Raw genomic sequence first — 11,021 nt, 5'->3', positions numbered from 1 at the left:
AAATGATGAGTTAATGGGTGCAGCACACCAACAGGGCACATGTATACATATGTAACAAACCTGCACATTGTGCACATGTACCCTAAAACTTAAAGTATAATAATAATAAAAAAAATTGTTTTAATTTTTTCCCATTGTAAATCCAACTTTTCATATCACTATATTTATCTCTGTCATATTCTCAACTATTTAGATTTAAGTTGTAAATTACTATTTAAATTACTGTTCAAATCTTAAAAGCAGGAAGTATTTTTAGGAGTGGGGATCCACTTATTCACCCATTCTGTTTAATCATTCAGCAAATAGTTGAATGCCTACCAAGAATTAAGTACAGAGCCAGCACAGAGAATGAAATAGGGAATTTATATATGGTCCTTGCATTCACAGAGATACAGTCAAGAATTCTTTGATTGAAAGAAAAACAAACAAAAAAAACGAAAAAACAAACAAACAGAAAACACAGAACTTAAACAAGAAAATGCAAAATACACATTAACTTGCCAAAATGTGACTCTTAGCTGCAGAAATTTGAGGGCCCTGTTTTTTTAGGTGACTCCACTGGTTCATCCAGCCATAAGCACCTTCTATACTTTTCCCCTAATTCAATCAGAAGGTAAATTCAATTGACATAGCTGTTTGGTGGTGTTTCCACCTCTGGGAATTGGTGTGTGACTGTAATTGGTAGCTCTGCAATAAACAAAAGGAAAGAAGATTTTTTAAGGATGAGGATGTTGGGGGTGCGGAAACTGGTTCTTCTATTGGCAGAAGAAGGGAAAGTGTATCAGGAGTAGGAATGTCCTACTTTCAATCATCAGCAAAAATCTCTCACTGGTTCTTCTTATTTAAAAAATCAGCTTAGTTTCTCTTAGTTTAAAATTTTAAACTCTGGGTCAATCCCTACAATGCTATTTCACTTTTCCACTTCCCTCCCTTCCTCTTCTTTTTTGTTTCTCTTTCTTTTACTGCTAGCCATATGGTTCAGCTTTCCTTAAAAGAACTCATGCCTGTAATCATAGTAATATAGAATTTATTTAAAAAGTCAGTGTTGTAATGTTTTTCTATAATTATAATATTAAAATAGAGCCATAATAGTTTTCAGATTTGTAAAAAATATTTTTCAGATATATGTATGTACATACATTTGCTACATGTGATGTACACCTGAATGCTATTCTCATTGTGCAGCACATCGTATAGGGAAGCAGCTCAATCACCAGTCAGCACCTGCGATTTCAAGCCTCTGCCCTGGTGCCTATTAATGTTTAAGGTGAAGAAAATATCCTGTGGTAACTGGGGCTGAGGTAAAAGAGGAAGGATAGTGCGAGGGACTCAGTGCAACCCAATATATAAAAGGAATCCACTTTCCTGTCTACTGCACCCTAAGGACATGCAGTGATTTTTATCTTGATGTCATTTTTTAAATATTTGGGGTTTTGTGAGGATTTTTGTTTGTTTTTTGGTGATTTTCTTTTCAACCTGTTAATAACCACTTCAGTAGTCTAAATTTCAGACATTAAACTGATATTGCATTCCTTGCTTTGAGGCTCATATTAAAGCCATTGTTTTCTCTGTCCGTGGCATCTTAATATGCGTGGTGTGTCTCTCCTGACTGGCGGCCAAATTTCCCTCAGGCTCCAGTTCTAACTGCCGATGGCAAACCTGTCCTGCCTTGCAGTCCCAGGGGCATCTGCTCAGGCCTCAGTTTCAGCTGCTCTAGAAGCTGCCTGCCTGTCCTTTGGGGCCAGCCACTCCTCACGCTGTGCGTGGGTCTCAGTTGTCCCTGACTAACATGCCTCTCGTCACTGTCCTCAAGAGGTTATCCTTTTCATACGAACTTTGGCTGAGTATCCTCATTTTTGTTTTTAGGCTTTTGATGATATGGTGCTAAGATCTGTGAATTTTTGAGTTTGCCTTTTGCCTGATTTAATTTCTTGTGACTGTGGCTGAAAACAGTTTTGAAATCGGACATGTTAGAAAGCTCAGGAAGATTTGGGATGCTCCGCCTTCAAAACAGAAAGCAATTTTTAATGCAACATGACTAATTGAAGTCTTTGAAATTGTGCTCCCTCAACCTTCCACATGTAATTTGTGTGATTGTGCATAGTATATGGTCTACACTTTAAATCAGGCCATTCCAAATACACTCTCAAAATTTGGTGAAAACTTCACCTATTTGTTTTCACAAGATGTAGTTTAAAAGAGACAGAAACGTCATAGAAATTAATATTTCATGACACATGAGACAAAAATTTTAGGCTCTTGCTGAACTCCATGAGCTCTCTGCACATGAGAACTAGTACTGCGTTGCTGGATATTTTCTTAGTGAAGCTACTGCTTGCCTCAGGTCCCTCTACTCAGCATTTCCAGAAGGGCCTTGAGCAGTGACAGGCCTAGAGAATGCATGCTAACTTGGCAGTAGTGACAAAGGGGTACTTGGAAGTTATTCCGCATTCAGAGCAGAGCACAATCAAGAGAATGCTTGATTACTGGGGGGAAAAGAAGGTGAAAAGTGAGGTGTGCCAACAAAATTGCCTAGGCCTTCTGGATTTGGGGCACACTTTTTTGTTAATTATTTTTAAGGAAAATCATTCTCAAATGATATTTCACCCTTTTCCCTCATTTTTATGAAATTCTGCATTTCTGTCAATTTAAAAAAAAAAGAGTTAAGAGGAGGTAACTGTTGTCTCCGCATCATTGGCTCTCACAGTGCCATATTCATATATTCTAATGGATATGAGAGTTGTTAAAGAATTAATGAAAATATGTCAATTTTCAATTTTCAAGGTGAATTAACAAAGCAAGTCCTAATCGATGTGACTATGGCTTTTGGTTGTTAGACAAGCATGTCATATGTATGCCTTCATTTCATCCCTGTGCTTTTCTGTTTAAACAAATTCTGTTAAGAGAAAATGGAAATGGCAGGAAGTTACCAACGCCTGGGGGTGTATGAAATGGCCCTCATTCCCCATAACTCTGGGAAATCATTCCACCGTGGGCCCAGACCAGAATACTGGCTTTAGTAACTTGCACTATTTTAGGTAGCAGTGTGAAGACTAGACATAGGTTTTCTTGCTGTAACTCAGAACTTATTTAAATTATGAGAGCCCGTGTTTATCACTTGATAGTAGAATTAGAAATGACTTGGCTGGGCACAGTGGCTCACACCTATAATCCCAGCACTTTGGGAGGCCACAGCGGGCAGATCACTTGAGGTCGGGAGTTGGAAACCAGTCTGGCCAACATGGAGAAACCGCGACTCTGCTAAAAATACAAAAATTCCCCGTTCGTGGTGGCGTGTGCCTGTAGTCCCAGCTACTCAGAAGGCTGAGGCAGAAGAATCCCTTGAACCCGGGAGGCGGAGGTTGCAGTGAGCCCAGATTGCGCCACTGCACTCCAGCCTGGGTGAAAGAGCGAGACTCCGTCTCAAAAAAAAAAAAAAAAAAAAAAAAAAAAGAGAAAAGAAAAGAAAAAGAAAATCAGAATTAGAAATGACTTTTATTTTATTTTGTCCTTTATAATATTTGCAATTTCCAAATGTCCTCAATGAGCTTTTATTTCTTAAAAAAAAATTAAAAAGTAATTAAAAGTTTAAATATCTAATTCTAGGGTTAGGAGTCAATATTTATATCAAGGGTAGTTTAATTTAGCTCATATGAGTTAAAGAGGAGGAAACATTTGGGGAATTGGCATATTGAGAGTAAGAAAGATTCAAAACAAGCATACCAAAACACTAATAGTGGCTTTTGGGGTTTAAGGTGATTAAAATATATTTTGTACTTGTCTGCATTTTCCAATATTTCCACTGTTAGCATGTATTACATTTATCAGTAGAGAAAATTGCCTTTAGAAGCATTGCTGAGCCCCGTCTGCAGCCCTAGGTGTCTGATTCTGCTTTTATCAACGTTGTGGTTCCTTTCTCTTTGCGCCACAGAGCAAATAAAAAGCTTGGAACTGTTACTACACCATGTTCCTATAAGAAAAGAAAATGCAGAAAAAATTTAGCCTTATAGACGGCACTTAAGAATGAAGAATATAGAAAAACCACTTGCGTAAAGTCACTCACGCCACCAGGGAAGGATCTTGCTAAGTGCTTATTCATTCCACCCCTTCAGTGAAAACAACATTCTCCCAAAGGCTAAAATTTCACAGTTCGAAGTCTTACTTAAAAAGTGCCAATAGCTGTCATTTCTACATTTGAATAAGGTTAGTCATTGTTGCTTTTTTCCTAACACCTAAATCACTTCTGTTCACTGAAGCTCTAGTGGTGTGGGCGTGGGAGTGGGACCATGGAGGCGTTTTGCAGCGTGGCATATTCCAAAGCAGGGAAGATAAATCTGAATGGAACCTATAGTGAAAGGCTCTGGGAGGCTGGGGGTAAGGCATGTGCTCTAGGTACCTAGAAATAAATGGGAAGGCCTAGAAAATTCTAGGAGACTTATAGAATGAAGAAGCCACCTATCAGAGGCAAACCTCACTTGCTTAGAGTCAATCTGCCAGACGATACAGCCTTGAGGACAAGAGGGATAGAAAAATTAACAGGTCTACAAGGGATGAGCTCAGAAACACCAAGCAGGTCCAGGGAAACAAACACCCCCTCCAGGATCCTTTACAGTCTGTTGTCTGATATTTGAATTGTATGACTTTATTACTTACCAAAGAATAATACTTCCAGCAGGAGTAATGCTTTTAAAGACAAAGCAGAGAATGGGGAGTGATTGTTCATGGAAACAGCATTTATTTCTGGAGTGATACAAATGTTCCAAAATCATATAGTGACAATATTTCCATAACTCTGTGAATATGTGTCAACCCACTGAATTGTACACTTCAAAAAGGGTGTTTTTTTTTAAAGTGGATGAAGTAAACTCCAATGAAATTTATTAGATGACCTTCCTTTCCCCTCTTACCATACCTTAAAAAAGATATAAGCAATCATTTAAATCTTACAGAGAATACATGAACTTACAGTGGAGTTCAGGGAAGAAAGCAGTGTGAGCAAATATTTGGAAGACAGAATGGAGAATACTCAAAGGGGCAAAGTCAAAATAACTAGAAAGCAATGGGCACTGATGCCTGACTCAGACCCTCAAAGTCAAAAAAGACCTAATGGCCGCCCTACGGGACATTGGAACACATTAGACTAGTCTCGGATAGAAAGCTCCACTGTCTAGAGGGCCTTGGCAGGCAGTGTCAACCTACAGAAAAGTTCTCTGATGAACTGGAGAGTGTGCTACCACTAGATCAGGCACCGCTGTGCTGCAAATGTAACTATTTGCAAGCATGTAGGCTCATTTCTGTCACCGGCTTTTCAAGAAAGTAAGAATAGCCATCTACAGTTTTATGTAATATCAACTTATTAGTTTTGAATGTTGGCAACCAATTGAGAAATGCAATAATTTTTTGAAAATCCCAGGTCAAAAGACACTTGGTTGGTAATTCATAAAACATCACATGGGTGACCCACAACCCCAGGACTAAGCACCAGGACAGGCTGTGGAGTTTAAAGGATGATTTGACAAGCAGAGGAGCCTTTCCAGAATTCTTACGGGAACATTCCATTCTCAAAACACTGTTTACCAAATAAGCCTTCTCTCCACCCTGATTAGTTAGGCAACTGTGTCACGTATCAAAACCCCATATATGTAAGTATCTTTTCTGGGCATTCTTTTCTATTTCATTGGTTAATCTGTATGCTTCTGAGCCATTATTAAGTATAGCTGGCAGGTGGGTAAAATCTTTTCCTTCAAATGTGTCCTAGCAATCTTAATGCTCATTCTTCCCAATAATGTGTGTGTGTGCATGTGTAATGCCACATCATGGGGGACTTACTCTCATGACCTCATCTAAACCTATTTAGCTCCCAAAAGCCCTGTCTCCAAATACCATTTCACTGGGAGTTAAAGCCTCAGCGTATAAATTCGGAGAGAACATAAACATTCGGTTCACAACAGTCTCCAAACCCCCAAGGCCTATCCCTTTAAGAAGATGCATCTCTCATCCCGCTTGGGGTCTGACTCTGCTCTGAATCATTCTTCCATATGGACACCTCCATTCCCCACTGGGGGAACTGGATGCCCATGCTGGGCCACCCCTTTGTGTGGACGCCCTCCTCTCCCTGACCAGGCTCTGCCTACTTGCTCTGGGCAGCCCTCCTACAGGCACACGCACCTCACCACATTTGGGGTCTGAGAGCCCATCCCCTACCACTGTGGCATCCCTTCCCCTCTTCCACCCACGTGAAGCCTACCTGGTTGTGCTCCACCTAATGACTTTAGAATTGAATTGCTTGGGAAGGGAAAGGAAGAGGAAGAGAAGCCACTATGTTTTTAGAATCATCTTGTCAAGTTCCATGAAAAATCCTCCTGAGAGTTCTATTGAAGTTGCTTCAAATCTGTAGATTGATTGGTAAGAATTCACATTTTTATGACACTGTCTTCCTGTTCATGAGCACAAGGTATCTATTATTTTGTCTTTAATTTCTTTTATTAATGTTTTATAATATTTTGTGTTTGGAGTCTTATATAACCTTTATTAGTCATATTCTTAAGGTCTTTGTAGTTTTGGTTGCCATTTTAATTTATTTGATGTCTTTAAAATTAGGTTGTCTATTTGTTCCTGGTGCTCAAAACTCCAACTGAATTTTTTTTTTTTTTTTTTTTTTTGAGACAGAGTCTTGCTCTGTCGCCAGGCTGGAGTGCAGTGACATGATCTCTGCTCTCTGTAACCTCCGCCTCCTGGGTTCAAGCGATTCTCCTGCCTCAGCCTCCCAAGCAGCTGGGATTACAGGCACACGCCACCACACTGGCTAATTTTTGTATTTTTAGTAGAGATGGGGTTTTGCCATTTTGGCCAGGCTGGTATTGAAATCCTGACCTCAGGTGATCCGCCCATGTCGGCCTCCCAAAGTGCTAGAATTACAGGCGTGAGACACCATGCCTGGCCTCCAACTGATTTTTTAATATTGATATTAAATCCAGCCATCTTGCTAAACTCTCCTATTGTTCCCAGTAATATGTCTGCAAGTTATAATGACAGTTATGCTTTAACAGTTTTTCTTCTGTTATTGAACATATAGGATAAGTGGCTACATTTGAAGTTTCATCATACATATATAATGTAACAAAGTTCTAAAGTTGAATAATATCTTGATACTTCTCCCAGAAAATTTAAAGATTTAAAAATAGTTTAGCTTATGTTTTCCCCCTCATGCCTTATATGATATCGTTAGTACTCTTGTTGAGTATTTTGTTTTTTAAAAACCCACATAATAGACATTATTGTTTATATTGATGATGTTTGTTTGAATTTACATGCCTCTTTATCATTCTATTTTCACCATTATTTCTTATGTCTCAGACCATCCTTCTAGCAAGATTCTTCTTGAAGTAGATTTTTCTATTGTATGTTTAAAGTAGGTTACTTGGTGGCAAAATGCCTCAGTTTTATATATCTCTTTTCTTAGAAATGTTGCCCTTATGATTATTATCTATTTTATGAACAATAATATTGCTAGGTACACAACAGGCTGACAGCGGTTCACTCCCAAAAGTTTGGAGGTACATTTTGCTGTCTTCTGGTTCCCATTTCTGTGGTCAAACGTCTGAAATGGTTTAACTGTTGATTTTTAGGTATCTGTCTTTACTTCCTGGCTGTTTGAATGATCTTTGAGTCTTTGATATTCTGGGATTTCAATGGGATACATATAAATGTGTAACCTGTTGGGATCTGTAGAATCATGTGTATTTATTTTGGAAAATTTTCCTTAAATACTTTTTTCTTTGTTCTCCAATTTTATTTTCTGAGACTTCAGGTAAGTATGTGTCAGTCTTATTCTGTCTCAAATGTGGCTTACCTTCTTTTTGTATTTTCCATTTCCTTAATTACGTTACCTATATTCTGGAAAAATTTTTCAGACATATTCTCCAGCTCATTAATTCTCTTTTCATTGTGTCTGATCTGCTGTTTAATCAAGCATTGAGTTTTTTATTTCAATGATTATTTTAAATTTCCAAATATTCCATTTCTTTAAATGTCTGTTCATTCTTTCAGGTTTCCCCTTTCGATTTTTTTTTTTTTTTTTTTTTTTGCTGAGTGCATGATCCTAGGTTGAGAGTTGTTTATTCCCAACACTTGTAGCAATTATTTCACGATCTTTGATTTATTATTCTTCAGGTTTTAATTATATATAGTATATGACAATTTTTCACATCTGCTGTCCTAGTGTCTAAATTTATTCCTTCCTCGTTTTTTTCTTGACTTTCATTCAGAACTTACCTTCTCATTTGTTCGGCAGACTTTATGAAGTCATAGTTGCTTTTAACTTGTGCTAGTCCAATACTCCCAACTTGGGGAAGCTTTCCTTCAAAGGCAAGTTGGAGATGCTCCTATCCTAGAAACACTTTAGCCTTCTCAGAACAAGAGACTGCGACTGAGCTTCCCTTTCCTGTAGATGTTCAAGTATCTCATGCTGCTTTAGTTCTGTGACTTTAGGGCACCACCCCTCCCTGCTGCCCACAGTCCTGGTGATTTCTGGGTCTCTCTGGCTCCCTGTTGTTGTGAACCCTGGATTCTCTGGCCTGGCTCCCTGCCTCTGTGACCTTGCTGCTTGCCTCTTTGGCCGTGCCTTAGCGCATTTGCAACCTTCTCTCTAATATTCTAGATGGGCCCTTTCATTCCAGTTGGCTCTAAGAAGTAGAAGCATAGGTTATCTGCATTCAATGCTCCTCCCTTTCTGCTTGACTCTATTCACATTTCTTGCCTGTTTGTTTGTTTGTTTGTTGGATGCGGGAGGTCCACAGACCTCTTCTACCAATCTATATAATAAGTAGTGTGTCCAAGAGTTCACTATATTTGTTCAAGTGATTGATTAATTGTTGTTAACTGGCAAAGTTATGATGACTGGGAAACAGAACTCTAGATAACTTTCATCTATCTTATAGTGTTTTTTAAAATCCATCTGATGGTGTCTTCCCCCCTCCTAATAACTAAATTTGTCTGTGCTTCCTGACATATGAGTAGATACATATTGCCTTAGGTCTGCTATTTTATGCCATAGTTTTAATGTTATTTAGAAGGATCCTGTGGCAGTCATATTATGCTGCTGAAGTATTGAAATGTAATTCAAGAATGTATCAAACAAATCAGGAGATTTTTTTGTAGGATTTTTTAGCTTTCATTAAACATCATTGATAATTCAAAATTTTTAATTTTTATCCACAATGACAAAATAATTACTGGCAGAGGAAGATATTCCACACTTACTAAATGAAGCAGAAGATAAATTGAAACAGATAGTAGCATTCCAATGTTGGCAAAATTGACCATCAGCGAAATCTCAGACAATGAGTCTTCAGGGTTTGATGTTCTGGAGAGGTTTTCTCAGATTCAAGAATTAATGAGTGAACAATATATTCCTAAGGAAAAGGTGAAAAATGACACTCAACAGGAAGGAATTAATCCACAATGTTTTATTTTGCTAAAAGAACATGTATCAGAATTCTTTCATCTTTTGTAAAATTTGTGCACTGGTATTTACTTGATATAGTTTGTAAATGGACAAATGCTGAAGGCAGGCATTTATGCAAAGGAAATTAGATAATGTAGAAATGAGAAAAAAATCATTCAATTCAACATTCTAAATGATGTCTATAAGTCTAAAACTGAAAATACTTTTTGCAATTATGGAGCAAAGGCAAAGTCCATTTCTCTTTAGCAAAGTTAGGAGCCATCAAAGCTTTCAGAATTATTGTGTTTTGATAATGCAAGTGCCCCCCAAGAAAAGGAAAGGAAAGAAAAGAAAGAAAGAAAAAGAACTAAAAAATAATAATAATGTATAGCCTTAACTTGAAATCTGGAATCAATGGACAAGATTTATATATTCCAGGTTCATGAGTAACCGTTACTAAACATTTAGTTGTGTTCAAATTACACTGCCCATTTTTGGTGTGGAGTTGTATATATATTTTTGGGGAGCATAGAGTATATGGATATATACACGTGTGTGTATGTGTATGTGTATGCCTTCAAACCTAGGGTAATAAGGAGTGTTTGGCTTTGCTATGTTTAAGTTCTTAGTAAAATTTCAAATATTGTTTTTCACTATCCTTTTATTCTTACTTTTGTAAATTATATATTTAAAGTGTCAGTTGAACCAGATGGTAAATGGTGATGATTTTTCTATTAAAGCTAAACATTCTTTTTTTTAAAATCTCCTTGAGGCTTCAAAGATATATGCATATATATGTAGGTAGATAGATAAGATAGATAAATGCTCCTTGACTTACAATGGGGTTATGTCAATAAACCTATCACAAGTTGAAAATATCACGTCAATATGATATATATATATATATAGTTCCATACATAACTTCTATTGAAATAGAATATGCCTTTATTTGGCCCTTCCTTCATGTTTCTATATCTTGGATTCTCATCTTCTCAACTATCCTTAGGTCTATCCCTGTCTTCTATTTCCATTATCTTCTCTCCATGTACATTAATCTCTTGTTCTCTACCTTCTCAGCCCCTCTTCCTGCTGTCACCAGCACATGGACTCACTAAGACTCTCTCAAGCCTTCCCCTATAACATTAATGAAGTTTTTAGCACTTAATTGTGTGCTTTTTTGTTACTATTTTAGTTTTATTTATTTGTTAATATTTTAGCTTTAAGTGGAGGTGTTTTCTTTTGCTTTAATTTCTTTATGTTTATCTAGCTCTGGAATCTCCTTTTATCAATGTGTTGTTTTATCATCTCATCTGTGATTTATTGCTTCATAGAATTAATGTTCTTTTTGAGGGGCATTAATTATAGGTAGTTTTCCTCTGTTTTCTGAATTTATGTATTATCTCTGAATGAATTACTCATCTATAATTTTTGCTTATTTTGTTCCTTTCTTTAGCCTTCTTGTAGGATTTTTGCTTTTTCGTGTGCTTTTACAAAAAATCTCAAACATATTTAAGAAGAATGATTCATTATATCTTTTTCCAAGATTTAATTGTTTAAATAAGAAAATAAGAGGTTT

Source organism: Symphalangus syndactylus, chromosome 7 (genome assembly GCF_028878055.3).
Source record: "Symphalangus syndactylus isolate Jambi chromosome 7, NHGRI_mSymSyn1-v2.1_pri, whole genome shotgun sequence".
Taxonomy (NCBI): Eukaryota; Metazoa; Chordata; class Mammalia; order Primates; family Hylobatidae; genus Symphalangus; species Symphalangus syndactylus.
Note: the sequence above shows the minus strand (reverse complement) of the source record.